The sequence below is a fragment of the Triturus cristatus genome, chromosome 2_1, assembly GCF_964204655.1.
Source record: "Triturus cristatus chromosome 2_1, aTriCri1.1, whole genome shotgun sequence".
NCBI classification, from domain to species: domain Eukaryota; kingdom Metazoa; phylum Chordata; class Amphibia; order Caudata; family Salamandridae; genus Triturus; species Triturus cristatus.
Genome location: NC_140581.1, coordinates 632,373,466 through 632,389,944, shown reverse-complemented (window position 1 = coordinate 632,389,944; position 16,479 = coordinate 632,373,466). Strand labels below are relative to the sequence as shown.

At 45.6% G+C, this 16,479-nt stretch overlaps 1 protein-coding gene across 4 annotated transcripts in view; it reads right to left on the bottom strand.

Moving 5' to 3' along the window:
• The window catches only part of MACIR (macrophage immunometabolism regulator), a 167,454-nt gene that overhangs the window by 106,326 nt on the left and 44,649 nt on the right, over positions 1-16,479 (bottom strand). For 3 of the 4 annotated variants that reach the window (XM_085632567.1, XM_085632568.1, XM_085632569.1), the window contains exon 2: positions 10,359-10,465. The gene's annotated coding sequence lies outside the window, so the exon portion shown is untranslated. The remainder of the gene's footprint in view (positions 1-10,358; positions 10,466-16,479) is intronic. The other variant, XM_085632570.1, reaches the window with a different exon arrangement.

The window sequence follows — 16,479 nt, the reverse complement described above, 5'->3', positions numbered from 1 at the left end:
AAAGTGGGTAGAGCACAAACAAAATAGGGAAACACGTAAATAGCCTTCTAGTTAACATGGAATGCTTTAATTTGGTTGGTAATTGGCAGATGTTAAAGTGGCAGGAGAAAGAAGACTACTCTGACTACTCTGACATAAGATCAGAGTGTTTCATCCCTGGGTGTAAGCCCGAATAAAGTTTGGGGGCCTTCTTCAGGACTGGAAACCAAACGCACATACTGCCTTCAGTGACCTTCTATCCCTAAAGTCACTGTATAACAACGTGTATTTGTAAAGTGCAAGTTTACTCGTAGGCATCTTGGCGCTGATTGACAGATGTTTATTGCTACCCAACTCAATGATACTCATTTTATCGACCTCTAATGGATGAAAGGTTTAGTGAACCCGCCAGGATTTGAACCTGTGACCATGAGGTCGAACACAGGACCCTGCAGTGGACACATTAGTCCACGGAACCACCAGACCCGGCTGACATGAAAGAAGTGACAGACAACCACAAATGATTAAACGAGTGAGAAAACTGAACAAGAATTTCTGGATCCTAGTGGTGGATATCTAGTTCCCTCCTACCCCAAAACTGTCAACTGTCAAGCAGCAATAAATATCCACAAATTCCTTCTCGCATTCCTCTGACCACACACATTTTGTTTTTCTATTTAAAAGTGGCCTGATGTTATACACACTGCTGGAAAACCCTTTAACAAATTTTGCATAAAACTCTACAAGCCCAAAAAACGATCTGAATTCTTCCTTATTAGAAGAGTTCAGGGCATTTTGAACAGCTTCTACCAATTTCGGTCTGGTGTTAACACCCACACCACACAGGACATGGCCCAAATTAAGTCAAAGAAGGTACAGCAAATTTGCATTTTGAATGTTCTACAGTAAGTCCATTCTCTTCTAAAACACTCAACACTTCAATCAAAACGTTATCATGCTCTTGCTTATCCTTCCCAAATATAAGAATATCACCTGACAGCATTTGACCTCGAGGTGCTTACCAAAAACTTGAAACATTAACCTATGAAAAATGGCGGCATCTGGTGCCAATCCAAAAGGCATCGTTTTATATTGAAAACACCCCATGGGTGTGATAATGGCAGTATGAGTTTTGCTTTCCTCCTTAAGTTTAATCTGGTGATACGCAGCAGAAAAATCAATGGTGGAAAACCAATTTGCATCTTTGACTACTGCAAGCAGTTCAGAAATTTAAGGAAGTGGGAACTTATAAACCACTATATTGTTGTTCAAATGGCATAAGTCAATGCAGAGCCCAATTTTGCCATTGCTCCATCTCGCGACCACTACTGGTGAAATCCATCAGAGGATTCAATGGGTTCAATCATGTTGGCTTGGACTAATTTGGCCAACTCTTTCTCCACTCCACCTCTAAGAAGAGAAGAACAACAGGAATGTTCCTAGCTTTATATACCTTAGAGCAAGACTCCTTTTTTTTTTAACACAATACAATGTCCAAAACCCTTCAACATACCCATTTCTCCACTGAACACTTGATGACATTTTTTTTTAATCATGTCATTAGCCACATTTTCACCTTCATCCAGAATCAGGACTGTTGAGGGTCTAAGATTATGTGTAAATTGCTATGGTCCTTCCAGCCTAACACAGACCCTTCTTCGCAACATATAATTTTCCCAAAGATTCTCTATTCTTGAATCTGAAGACAAAGGTTCTATACCCAACTAAATCTATCCTTTCACCAGACAAACCTTATGGATTGATATCTGGATTTGTAACGCCTTTCCCGGTTTAGGTACAAAATTTAAAATTCTTACCTCTTCATTTATGATAGTGAAGGGCGAACCAGAATCAGCATACATTTGCACTTTGACCCCACCACTTGTCATCAAACAAATAGGTTTCTTTTGCCCTCACGCAGTCCATCAGTGATATTCAAAACAAACATGAACTAGGTTCTTCCACGCATTTAACCTTTAATCCCTTTTTCCTCTTGCATACCTTGGTGCAATGTCCAAAGATCCCACATGCCGAACATTTCTGCTTAAGAGTAGAACACAATGTACTCAAGGCTAAATGAGACCCCTGTCGGAACGATAGCATCTAATGCCATCTTTCTTGTAACCATCATACACTTTAATAACACCTCTCTTAAAAAGTTTGTGCAATTTCACACTATCCTTTTTAACTCTGCTGAACACCTTATTATTAATATTTCCAATTACTTCCGCAAATGATCACCCTACACTCTTTCAGAGCTTTTGCACTTCAAATAGAAAGCTTTGCTTTCCTCACTATCGCTGAAATAACCTTGAGATCAGCGTCTCCATTAATCCATAAACGATCCTGAATAGCAGTGTCAGCAATATGCATCACTACTTGATCCCGGATAAATGGTCCCTTAAGATGATCAAAGTTACAATCAGAAGCTAAGTTCTTCAATGCTGCAACATATTCATAAATAGTTAACCCTGACTCCTGTTTTCTTTGGAAAAACGTAAACCTCTATTAATACTTATGCACACTTTAAGCGCAAAATGGTTATCAAAGTCCCGTAAAATATCAATAAAGACATTTTAATCATCCCTGCCAGTAGTTCATACACTTTTAACCTCCTAGGGTCAACAGAATGCAGAAAAAGTTTATTCTTCCTCTCTGGTTCAATTTTTCCATTTTAGTTTATAGTATCCAAAAAAATAAGACTTTCACTCCACCCATTTCATACATGGGTTGCCACCTGCAGGCCAAAAAGCTTGAGTGGGTTGCAATGCAAAATGTTGCATGGTCCTTGTGTTTCAAAGCCTAACGTAAATGTGGTGGCTAAGTTAGAAAGAAGGTATGTGGACCAAAAAAAAAACAATTTCCCAGAGCGGCGCCCTATCTTCACCTTTAGAAAAGGACTAGTTCACTGCTCGAGACAACATAATGCTCATTCAGTTACCAAGGTGCAGTGTCCATTCTTCACCTAAAGGGCTAGTCCACTGCCCTTTAAGTTTTATTAAATAATGAAGAAAATATTGAGAAGGATTTACTTTGGCCCAATGTGGAGATTAAGAAAAAAAAACACTTCCGAACGGTATTTCGTCAGCGTTTCCCCTGTAACTAAGGAAACTGTGCAGGAAAATAAAAACAATATGGCAGCACATACGTGCATAACGTAAGTACGTGAACTTTACCCTTAACAAAGACTTGTGTCTAAAGCGCAACTTCCAACGCAGCGCAGAACATCTCTGCAGGGACCCGGAATGGAACAGCTCAACGCGCGAAGGACAGGGGGATAGAGCGGGTGTCCTTCACTATGGCGTCAGCTCCAACACGGCACGGTTCCGTGGATACTAAAGATACCGATTCAAAAATTGCAGGCAAGTAAGAACAGTAACTCCAAACAGCGGTCGGATAACTCCTTCGGTCTTGTAGCCCTTACCAAATCCAGAACGGGGCTCTTCCAAGAACGACAAAGTTGAAATCCTCTCCGTAATCCGAGTGGCACACTATAAACAATTTGATCCTGAAAAGCTGAGCTGTGCACGCCAAACAATAAATCTATCCACTGATCAGAAATTGGTAAAAGTAGACAAATCGGGTTCCTTGGTGTTCCAACAGCTCGTCACCGATTTTGCAAAGTAATGTCCATAAATCCACGGAGCTTTAATTGAATTTATTACAGGTTGAAACACCATACATAGCACAGCTCCATGAAAAAAACGTCCTGTCTCTCCTCCAGACCAGCCTGTCTCTCCTGGTTCTTGTCAAGATCTATAAACCTGGTGACACGGGGGATGGAACGCAGGAGCGACTTACAAATAAAAACAAGAACGAAAAAACAAGGTATACTACATTGGTAAAAACGAAGCATACAGAATAATATGAAAATACATTAAAATAAAATATAGAAGGTTAATGGAGGACATAACTCAAACATTTCATAATAAAAAAACAAACATGTTCCTGCTTATTTACCTTCATTTTTTCACTGCCATTATCAGTAGCAAAACAGTATTTTTCTTTTGGAAAGGCTCATGCTGTGCAGCCATTGTACACGTCGATTTAGGAAACCTTTTAGTCAGCAAGCAAAATAAACTTTCGTGAAATAAATCAGTGCGTGTGCTAAGCCTTGTGATTTAAAGTGGCATTTTAATACTAGGAAGCACACATTGGAGCTGGGCACACAGAAGAAAGCCCCTATTCAAGCAGGCAGATGTTCACCCGCGTCAGACTCACATGATGCTGGAGACACAAATATTCAGGTCATTAGCTTCAAGAGATCTAGTTTCACAGACAGCAGCATATACTTTAATATATTAGGCAAAAACAAGCAGACAATAGGGCATCAGCCCCAGGACGGGTTCAGGCAGAAGAACATAGAAAAGAGCAGATGAAAAGGAGGGAATAGTAGCATACTGATTGAACTGAGAGTAAAAACATGTTACTAAGAATGTGACGGATCCGACGCTCAATGATTTCAGTTATTATCAGTTTTATATGGTGTGAAGAAATTCCAAGAAAGCGTTTTATAAGCAAGCGGTTTCACAGAACAAAATATCAATAACCTCTTAAGGTAATCATTAAAGCCACAGAAAAACAGCAACCAATATGTACAAAGAAATTAACATAACTATACAAAAATGAGATCATAATGTACAGTGACACAGAATAATCTGACCGCACAGAAGCGGTGAGAAACAAGTAACCAAACCTATACAAATAATCAATTATTACCGAAACATTCATTGAGTGTTTTCTGTAACTGCACCACCCTTACCTATCATTTACAGGTGAAACTGACCCTGAGGAAACAGATTCTTCAAATCTTTATTAGCTCATAGGGTGATGTTGTCTTAATAGCAGGTGCACTGGAATTCCACACTCTTAGAGCACTTCCCAAAAACAAGCATTGGCCAGCGAGGGGGGGTTATAATGTTTCTTTTCTCTTGTTCTTCTTACTGAGCATATATAATCTAAATGTCGATGCCGTGATACTGTAATGTAGGTTATGGCAGAAGTCTTCTTGATTACAGAGCTCTGCTGACAAAATCGGTTTATAAAAAATAAAAAAATAAACAATCATTGGCACTCGCCTTTGGAACATACTGGCTTTGCCAGTGCATTTCAGTTTTGTTGGAACAAGTGCCAGGCTTTTTTTTTTTAACCCGAAGCTGTGCAGCATCATCAAAATAGATGAATAAATAAAAAGACACAATGACAACCGCTTGTTCCGGTTGAGTTATTCCACTGGCACATGCAAGTGTGATTACGTGTGCACGTGTACGCGTCAGCAGAATGACATGGGTCACATTGCTTTAATTTGTATTTACAATTCCAAGATGGCGGCCGACAAAGCACAAATTAATTCAGTGGAAAAGCACTAACTGGGAAAAAAGACGACAGGAGTGGGGGGGTAAGGTGGTTTATGGATGAAGGGGAGAGCAGCTGGAAATTAGGGGAAAGCACAGCACACGGGAGAGAGCAACAGGGTGCGTGGGAAAAGCGCACATGATGGAGAGAAAAAGCGGGGTAGAGAAGAGCGTGGGGGCGGTGAGGAGAAACATGAGAGTGAGCAGGAGATGAAAGGCAGCAACACAGTGAGCGGAGGAGAAGGAGACCAGGGCAAGAACAGCACAGAGGTTAAAGGGGTGAAGGGAAGTACATTACACAAACACAGAGCACGGAGGCATTTACACACCTGCCAACTCACACTGTGCCACCATGTGTCACATGATTTCGGCTCCCTTCACACGGTCACCTGGTGAGTAGCCGAAATCACTTGGTGGCAGGGAAAATGAACTGAAAACCACTGTAAACAGTGGATTTCAGCTCATTTTAGGAGGCTGTAAGCAGCCAATGTCCATTAAAGACATGCAAACTCACCAGGACATCAGCGACAGCCTCAATGACGCCTTGTTTGGGGGTTTTTTGGGAGGGGGTGGGGGGCCTCTCCTCACATGAAGGAAGTTATTTTGTAAGTTAGCAGGTACGCATTTACATGGAGCACACAGGAGACAGTAGCAGGGGGCTAGAAAACACATACACTCTCCCAGAGCGCTTAACCAAAATGAAAACGCTCCCTAAACATGAGCAGTGGAAGAATGGAAGCCAGACAAACAGAGACGGCAAAGAGGGATGGGCAAAAACAAGACTGGCAAGCTGGCACAAAGAAAGCCATTGAAGAAGCAAGCAAATGAGGATGAAAGTAAACCCACCGATGATAAGCAATGAGCAGGCTGTAAGCCCAAGTAAATTCTTGGTAAGCCCACCATATGAATCTTTCAACCACACAGCGTGTGCATGCTAGTCTTTAGGCTTGAACTAAAGTGTGCTCTAATATTTTGGTCTTCTTAAACAGTCAATGAGAGGACCCAAACCTCTGGACAAGATAGTTTGCGGTTTCTATGTGTGGTGATGTATGAGAATTGTAAATGTTCCTTTCTTGTGGTATCACTACAGTGAGATCAGACAAGCTGCACGCAGGAGTGTGTTGAGAGGGGAGAGAGGCAATTTGGGAACTGCTATGAAGCAGTATATACCAGACCCCAACATCAAACAACTAGTTCAGTCTGTCATGATCTAACCTCCAAAGCATGAAGGATTGAGCTGCTTGTTTGAAATCAGGGTCCGGGATGAACGGTTTCATCCTAGAGGGTCAGAGCTGAAATTAAGCTCTTTTCGCCAGTAAGTTATTATGTGCATTGAAGTTAACACATTTCTCCAGGATGAAGCCAGGAAGTTCAGCACAGTCCACAAAATTATGGCAGCAGTTCAGCAGTGCTTGTTTGTTGATCTAATTTTGAATTGGTATAGAGCAAAAGGGGAGAGGGTAAAATCAAGAGGAACTCGAGAACTGTTTAACTTCAGATTGTGTTGCATCATCCATGTTTGTATATCATCAAAAACTTGGACCATGATCTCTACAGCCATTAATACGTCAAAGAAAAACAGGAGGCAAAAGTGGCACCTCTATAATGCGGAGAGCGAGAACATATTTTTAGAGCTATAGTCTACATGTTGCATCCTGAGCTGAAGCCTAGAGGTTATACAGTGTACCATATAATTAAATAGTCAAAGCATGTGGGATTTTATAAAGTACCTCCTAGGCCAAAGGACGAGATGGTTCAGAAATCCACCTGTCCTGTTAACAATCCACTTGTACCACTAGGTGGCACACAGTGAGGTGGAAAATACTCTCTGTTAATGGTGGGGTCATACTGTCTGTCTTAGGGTTCCCATTCGAGCACTGTTAAGATTATGCAAGCTTTCTAATTAAACTATACTGAATATACCAGGCTCTATTTATATAAAATATTTGAATATTTAAGGATTCTCCGTATGCAGTGGATTAATTTATGTAGGAGTTCTATTTAGACCAGCTCACTGATTATGGTAAAGCTAGGACTATTTTGACCTATGATTACTGAAGGAGAACCCCCGAAAGCGGTTTTCCCATTAAAAAGGACAAAGGCCCTCACTCACTGAGGTGACATGCTTCATCTTCTGGCCCCTCCTTCGCTGCAGGCATAGCACTGTTATCCACGGTGGGATCTCAGTAGATCTCTTTAGCTGTAGGAGTAGGTAAGTATGCCTAGCAGCTTGTTTGCAATCACCCCGTGCACCAGTAACTAAAAGTAAAAAATTGGGTAGAGAGGTGACCTTTGTGAAACTTGTATTGTTCACTCTCTGCCACAAGGTTAAAAACGCTGAACCTGGGGAGGCTGTGTGATGCATATCCCTGGTATTATGCCAATATGCTCCTGCGCACATCGAAGGCCCCGTCGAGTCCAGGGTATTCAGCATGGCAACAGGTCCCCCTGAATCCTTAGAGTAACTCAGCTCCAAGTCAATACTTTCATTATGCCAGAGTTCCGATGAAAGCATAGCTAGATCATTGCTCTAAATGCACCACTGCTCTATTTCTTACCTTATCTACTGGGGTATGTGTCTCGTGTATTGCTCTGGCAACAAAAGGTTCTAAGTTGTGACTGTAAATAAATCCACATAATACTTCTATTCCAGTGGCATGCTAGGCAGTCAACCGAGGAGATCACACAGACAGACATGCTCATGACCACACTATAGACATTCTTAGGCGGAGCACTTTATCTGGCTGCACCTCAGTTTCCTTAGTTGATGATATATCAGATGCTATCAACATCAATGAGTAGACATCTACATCTAAATTAATTTAGCACAGTCTGGTCAGACAAAATGTGAGAGGCTCAATCCTCAAAGCTACTTACAAGCCGAAGTTTAGCTACACAGATAAAAAGGTGGTTTTGCACTCCTAAAAGGATTTACTTACATGAAGATTTCTGCACAGACCTAACCTACTCCTGGCAGGATAAAAGAGGCAAAACATTTTATAAGGGATTCGCGCCTCAAGCCCCCTCAAGCTGCCGAAGGCTCACAAATGTGAGCCAACACCATTTGGGCTAGCTGTAGTCAGGTCGTGGCTCAGACCATGGTTAACCTGGCACCCAGCACATCCGTGGGTGCAACGTGGAGAATCTGGTAGGCTGCTACCCAGAATGAAGTCCGCCCAACTTACACCATTTGCTGTTCGATCACAGCGGCCCTTGCTCTCGCTCCAGATTGATCAGAATGCATACTTCTGGCCTCGTATAATTTCTTCCCAGTTTTCACTATCAGTGGAGAAATGACGATTCAGCACCAATAAAGAAATAGCGTGGTGATATTGTAGGTGAAGGGCTTGGCTCCATGCCCATATCCACTATTAAAACAGGCAGCAGCCAACTGTGTTTGCAGACGATAATTGGTCTTGGTCGCAGTTAAGCATGCCACTGAGGACTTTGCTCTAAAAATGCAACTGAATCTTCACACTTGCCCCCAAAGTAAGGCACTCTCTGCGCTTACTGCTGCAAAACAGACTGCTGATAAATAAGGTGCCAGGATGGCACGTGACTAGGGCCTCAACGACCATGATGATCACATGAGTAAGACAACACAGCCAAGAATCACCTAAGGATCCGATTATCGTTGAAAGGATATGTGATTTAAACAGCAGTGAACTTTGCACTTTACAACCCCTGGTAAGTTGCTTACTCTGCAGTATGCAATATGAAAGCTCCCCTTCGAGTATCCAGACTTTGCCATTCATTTCTTCACCATAGCTACAAGGGAGTATGCCAGTCACACCAAAATACGAACGTTTGATGGTGCATGTATTTCCAAAGAGTTGCATACATTGGATAAGAAAGCTGTTTAGATAACAGCAGTAGACAGCTGGTAACTTACTGTAATACAACACATCTAACAGGAATCTAACTGGCTAACTAGCAGGCCTTCTAAAAAATTTGGGAAATTCAGCGATTAACTAATGCCTCCAAAAATATTTTCAAAACATCTTCCCTTTTCTTACTCTTTCGATCACATTTTATCAACAGAGACCACAACCAATCATGTTGTTCGTTCCAAGCAGCCCTAAAAATTACAACAAGCAATGGAAAGGCCAATAAGGCTAGCTTTAACGCGCCAACACATGTAAACACAGGCACACATGCAATTTACAACTGTTGTATGCATAAATACTTTCACACAAAAGTCAATAATGATGGCTTTCCCAATACTGGGAAAATGGAGAAAAAAAAAAGACTGAACACGGGAGAAAAATAATGGAGTGTGAAGTGTGATGATATAGTGATGATCGAGTGTACTTTTCAGATGTAAAATAGTCCTCATGCATTCTAATAGAGCCGTGCCTTGGGAGGTGGAATGACAAAACCAAACAGCCAATCTCAAGAGGTGAGAGAGTGACATACTTCTGGGTGGAGCCATTGTCCCCTCTATATATATTTTAAGTAAATAATAAAAAATATTTCAGGTAGACAACTGTGCTGGCAAGCCAGATCTAATAATCAATAATTAGTATGGATATCAGAGAACGAAAGGAAATAATTGTACTCACCATCACATTTATAGTATTATTCTTACAAGTCAACGTACATCAAGCAATTTCACCTTCAACAAACCAAGCACAGATGCCAAACATTGTGTGGTGTCCAAACAAAAAACCGCTTCAAATAGTGGGGTTCTGTGACCATCACAACTGCTCTTTTCCATTACCATGCCCAATGTTGACTATGGAAATGACCAACTGCTAGGCCTATAGAGTTAACCTCAAATCACACATTTAGCATTAATAAAACAGGGCCTCTAATGCAATGCATAATACCTACATCCATTGGATTACAAGGCTCCAATAGCAGTACGGATTCCCAGCAAGGAACACCTATTGCGTTATGCTCATATTTGGCATCAGTCGTGGCAGTACTGTCAGAGCCGAAATATGCCCCCCTTCCGATACAAGCTACAGATGGATAACACCACACTTCACTCCACAACCTTTTCTGTGCATCAGTGTAACATACCTTATTTTACCTGTATTCAGTCAGGAAGATCTTCAAATGATCATCAACAGACTTCATCCAGAACTGGGGTCACATCCACAGAAAAAGTCCAAGAACATACCCACCCCCTAAAAAATAAAAACATTAAAATGTTTGGGATTTTTCATAGGCTACAACACAGAAGAGAAGGCAATCTGAAACTAGCATTTGTCCGGTAAATCAATGTCAATTGCGTTAAAGCTCACAAATACAAACATAACACATTTATAAACACAACGTTAAGTGTATTTCGAAATTAGCTAAATACACGTAGGGCAACCAATAGTGAGTAACCATATTAATAAATGTAGGATTGTTTGCAGTGTTGAAATACATGTCTTAAATACACCAACCTGAGGGCCGCTTTCTGGAGCTTTCCTAGACCTCCCAAGGAATTTCCTGCTTTTAACCAAGTACATCCAACAAGCGGATACAGGCAAGTCTATCTCTTGTTGTATTCGGAAGTCATGGCTGGCAGGACTTACCTCCTACTGGAAGAAGTATCTGAACGTGTCGGTACCCGATAAATCTTATGCCTATTGCTGTGCTCAATTTCAACGTATACCATTCAACTACAGACATTAGCTAATGCAGTTAAAATTCTTACATTGTTATCATTACACACAAGATCGCCTGCCTAAATTTACACCAAACATTGATGTTCCATGTAAAAGGTGCGTCAGGATAAAACAAATAATTTCTAACGTGATACCTTATATGAATTACAAATGTTTGCATGTAACGTAGTTCCTCATCTCGCTCTCTCATTTTCTTGTCATAATACCTTTGCCAAGAGTTCTCCATTGTCAATGAGGTGTGTTTTGCAACAAATACAATGAATATCACTGGGAAAGTAACTACTGTAGTACTTTAAAATGATCAAAAAACGGGGGGGCATGGCTAGCCGAGCAGCGAGATGGCCGCTCTCTGAGTGAGCTCCGCCGGCTACTCCAATTAATCCTTTAATGATCCTGTTCCTGGCGACTGCGGAACCCCACACCTACCGGGTCCTGCAGCCTAACCCCTGGTGATCCTCCGAACCGAGCCGGGAGAGCGGGGACGGTTCCCCCTAGCAGTGAAGACGGACGCCTTTTTTGCCGGCAGGCGGGTTGGTCCTGGCCCGCACCGGAAGTGCACCTCGCCGGGAGCCGTGACTCACGACGGACCGCGGCTTCGGAGGCCCCAGCACATTGAGTGGCACTTGCTGAGGGCGCCTCGCAACGGAATCCTCGCTGCTACTGACGGAGGGTTCTCCCGTCGGAGGACTGCGGGGAGGTAGAAGAGACCAGTGAGCCTGGGCGGATCGGCTGAGCCGCGGAGAGGAGATCCTGCGGACACCGGGAGCGACGCTGGCCGGCGTCGAGCCCGGAGGAGATCGAAGCGGTTGGTCTGCGCCAGCGCCACTGAGACGACGACTGCAGAGGAGGTGAGAGGGCGCCATGGAGGGACGAGGGGCATAGCCACTCCTGCCGCTTCGTAGCAGCGCCGAGATCTCCAGCTGATTTCCAGATCGGCGGGTCACAAAATTGAACACCCGGAGAGGACCCTTGCAGCCCTGACCCCCCGAGCCCCGGCACGGCGCTATCCTAGTGGAGTGGGCGGACGCCTCGCTGCACCGCGGAAGCACGCCATTTTGGAACCGGAGGAGGCCCTGATTGCCCGCTTGAGCTTGCTGTGTCCGCAGGGCACCTACGAAGTTCGCTGGCGCCGTCTAGACAGTCGCGCACATACGGGGCAATCGCTAGAGGTGGCACGGAGGGGTGCTGCCCCCTTGCTTGGCCGGTGGATAGCCCTTGTCTGCTGCGATGGGGAAAACTGACGCCAAACAACCTAAGCTGACATTTGATGGTAAAAGGCCTCCGAAGAACGCGACAATGGAGCCTGATGCGGGCACGTCGACATCGCAGGGTGCTACCCCAGACATAGACTTTGGGGCCCTGATCATGGAGGTGAGGACCAGCCTTAAGAGCATAGATGCTAAACTTGACAACATGACGGCGCAACTCGAAACCGTGAAAGCTAAGGTGGACACTCACGAGCAGCGGCTGGACTGTCTTGAAAATGGGCAAACTGAGTGTTGCGAATTCCAGCAACAGGCTAAGCGGCACATCACGACGCTGGAGCGCGAACTCGACAATTTGCGCGCCAAGTCGGACGATTTAGAAGCGCGCTCCAGAAGGTCCAACATCCGCATTACGGGCGTTCCAGAGACTACAAACACGGGGAAGATGGAATCATTTGTGTCGAATCTCCTGCATGAACTGTTCGACCCGGACTTGTCCCCGGTGTTCACGGTGGAGAGGGCACACAGATCTCTGGGTAAGAAGCCACCGGTGGGGGCACCACCGCGTCCGATCCTGGCTAAACTACTGAACTACCAAGACAGAGACATCATTCTCAAACTGGCGAGAGAGAAAGGCAAGATCACACATCAGGGTAATCACATATCCTTCTACCCAGATTTCACCCCTCTGGTGCAAGCAGCCCGGAAGGAATTTCTACAAGCGAAGAAAGTTCTATTACAAGCTGGTGTGCCCTACTCTCTCTTATACCCGGCGAAGCTGAAGGTACTCCACGACAACACCACGCACTTCTTCACTGACGCCAAAGCAGCCCTCAAATTTGCTAAACACATCTGTGCTGGGGTTAGGAGGAAATCGCCCAGGCTCGAGGAAGTTTCGGCACACCTGAGTGACAACGACTGAGGTCTCTGCCGTGCTCACCCTGCCGGGCTGCAAATTCGCTCATTGCGACACAGTTGAAAGCTGGGTTGAACACTCGCACAGGTTTGCTTCTCCCGAACTGCTTATCGGGGACGGGGGGCTGCGACACCATTGTGCACCGACCTGTGCCGCTGTCTCCGCGCTCCCACTGGGACATAGGCTGGCTGCGGACCTTGAGGAATACGAGGTGGGGGCACTGCCAGAACCCAGGACCGCTAAAGTTTGATGGTAGCCACCCCGAGTATACGGGGGTGTTAGCCGAGCGCACCACGCCTCATGGGGTGCCTCCCTTTTTTGTTGATGTTGGGGTATTTCAACGCATTGAGTACATGTTACGGGGATATGTCACGACCTGATTGGGGGGTTGCTGAGGGTAAGGGGTGGAGGGGGGGGGTTTTATTATGTTGCAAGTTCTGGTTCGCGTTAGGTGCATTGTACTACTACATATGCCTATATTTCAGTGCGCTAGATCTACAGATGTGGGGTCACGATGCTGGGATGGCTTCTGGGGGCGGGGATGGGTGATGGGAATCCAGGACTGTCCAATACTTTAATGGGAGGAATCAAAATCTGGACTTGGAACATTAGAGGCCTTGGGGACTTCAAGAAAGCCCGACTGCTGCATGGCATGTTGTCAAGACACAATGTAGATATTTGCTTCCTACAAGAAACGCATCTGAATGTCACCCCCTCAGCTAGATTGAAGAATTCCAGATGGGCGCACGTTTACTCTTCCATTTACTCAAATTATGCGAGGGGCGTAGCTATACTCGTTCGCAGAGGGTTGGATTGGCGGGAGTACTCTCAGGTGAGGGATGCGGAGGGTAGATATGTCCTGCTCCATGGGGCTTTACAAGGGCGACCCATTGTCCTAGCTGCAATCTATGGCCCAAATGTGGATGATCCTGACTTTTTTAGAAATGTTTGGGCGAAAATTGTATTGCTGGATTGTCGGGCGGTCGTGTTGGGGGGAGACTTCAACGTTGTGTTAAACGATGACGCGGATCGCACAGGTGTGAGTAGACCGCAGCACACTAGAGAGCGATCTTGGATATCATGAGGGAGGGCCTGCTTTCAGATGTGTGGCGAGTTAGAAACCCGGGTGCAAAAGTAGGGACCTGCTACACCTTTCATAAAGCTGCCTGGTCGCGACTAGATTTCTGGTTGGTGTCTCCTGAAGTTGCGACATGGGTGTCAAACGTTGATATTATGGCTAGATCATTATCAGACCATGCTCCGTGTATGTTGGTATTGCATCCCCCTGACGCTGTACATAGGGCGTTCCAATGGCGCCTTCCCCCACACGCACTCACGGACCCTGTGTTTGTAGAGGAGATCAGGGAAGACATCACTAATTATTTTACTGAAAACGCTGGGTCAGCCACTTCTGAAGCCATTGTGTGGGACGCATTTAAAGCTGTTATAAGGGGTCAATGTATTGCACGTACAGCAGGGGTCCTACGCACCATAAGAGACGCGCTAGCTAAGCTTGAGGGGGAACTTAAAGACCTCGATGTCGCTTTTTGCTCCGACCCAGCGTTGGCTACTGCTGGCGCTCTGAAAACTAAGCTATTGGCATTTAATGAGGAGGCGGAGCGAGAGGTGCGGTTTCTAGGGCGGCAGGCAGAGGCACGCAGATATGGGGAGGGGGATAGGCCTAGCAGGACTCTTGCCAGACTGATTGCTCCTCGCACACAATCGAACTACATACACACTATTTATGATAACGCTGGACGTCTGGTGGTAGGTCAAGAGGCGGTATTGGGAGCCTTCGTAGACTTCTATGCTGCTCTGTACACCTCGAGACAGCCCACAACACCGGCGTCACTACGAGACTTCCTTGACTCCATAGCACTGGTGTGGTTCAATAACAATCACAGACAATACATGGGCCTCACAGTTACAGTGCAAGATATAGCCCAGGTGATTAAAAGCATGCCGGCCAATAAAGCTCCTGGCCCAGATGGCCTGACCACATCCTTTTACAAAACCTACGTGGCTGAACTGGCGCCAAAACTACACTCTGTATTTGTTGAGGCTCTCGAGTCACACTCCCTCCCAGACTCCATGCGTGAGGCTCTCATTGTCACACTCCTCAAGCCAGACAAGGACGACCAACAGCTGGACTCTTACAGGCCCCTGTCCCTCATAAACGTAGATGCCAAAATATACGCAAAAGTTATTGCCGACAGACTGCAACCGCTGTTGCCGATGATAGCGCTCCCAGATCAATCGGGATTCATCCCTGGCCGAGCAACATCACATAATCTCAGAACGATCTTTTCGGTCCTTCATTATTTACACCCGTCTATACAGGCAGCGGTGGTGTTTTTGGACGCCACCAAAGCTTTTGACTCCTTAGAATGGCCCTACCTCTTTTGTGTGCTGAAGCGGATGGGATTCAGCCAAAACTTCCTGACCCTTATTAAGCTCCTCTACACGAAACCCAGAGCCCGAGTGAGTGTTAATGGTCTTGTCTCCAAACCGTTTGATGTCTCGAGGGGTACTAGGCAGGGTTGCCCTCTATCCCCGCTCCTCTTTGCGATTGCGATGGAGCCACTGGCGGCTCGAGTTCGGCAGCACCACACTGCCAGGGGCATCGGATTCAGTGCTAGAAGCTTACTGATCTCGCTATACGCGGACGATGTCACCTTGTACGTCCAGAACCCTACAGACAACCTGAGCCCTATACTTCGTGAATTTGTGAGGTTTGAGGGCTTGGCAGGGATATCCATTAATTGGTCGAAGTCGGTGGCCTTCCCCCTGACGGAGAGCACTGTTAGGCCTGCCCCTGACTACCCCCTCAGGTGGGAGGCGGAAGCTGTCAAGTATTTGGGCATCTGGATCAGCCGGGATGTACAGGAGTTGTGGTCGCTGAATTTTGGCAGGGCGGTGGACTGGTTGGAGGGCAAGGTCGAAGTCTGGAATAAGCTACCGCTGTCCCTGGTCGCTAGAATTGCTCTGGCCAAGATGGTGGTCCTCCCCAAGTTCTTGTACCTGTTCGTCAACGTGCCACTACCTATGACAACGCACTTCCACACCCGGGTTCGCTCGCTACTGCTGAAACTGGTGTGGGCCGGCGGCCAGGCCAGGGTCTCCTGGGACCTACTCACGCTTCCGCTCCGACAGGGAGGCCTGGGGGCCCCGGACCTGAAGCTCTATTCCCTCTGTGCACAGGCTCAGTTCTTACATTTCTGGGCCTACCCAACCCCCTACCAACCGCATGTGGCGGTGGAACTGGCGGTAGTCGCCCCCTTGCCATTACGAGTGGCACTATATGGAGAGGTTACGTGCCCGTCGCGTGAGGTAGACACAGTGGAAATGGTCCGCTGGTCCTGGCGCGAACTCCGGAAACGAGCTGGTCTCTCCCTGCTTTATGC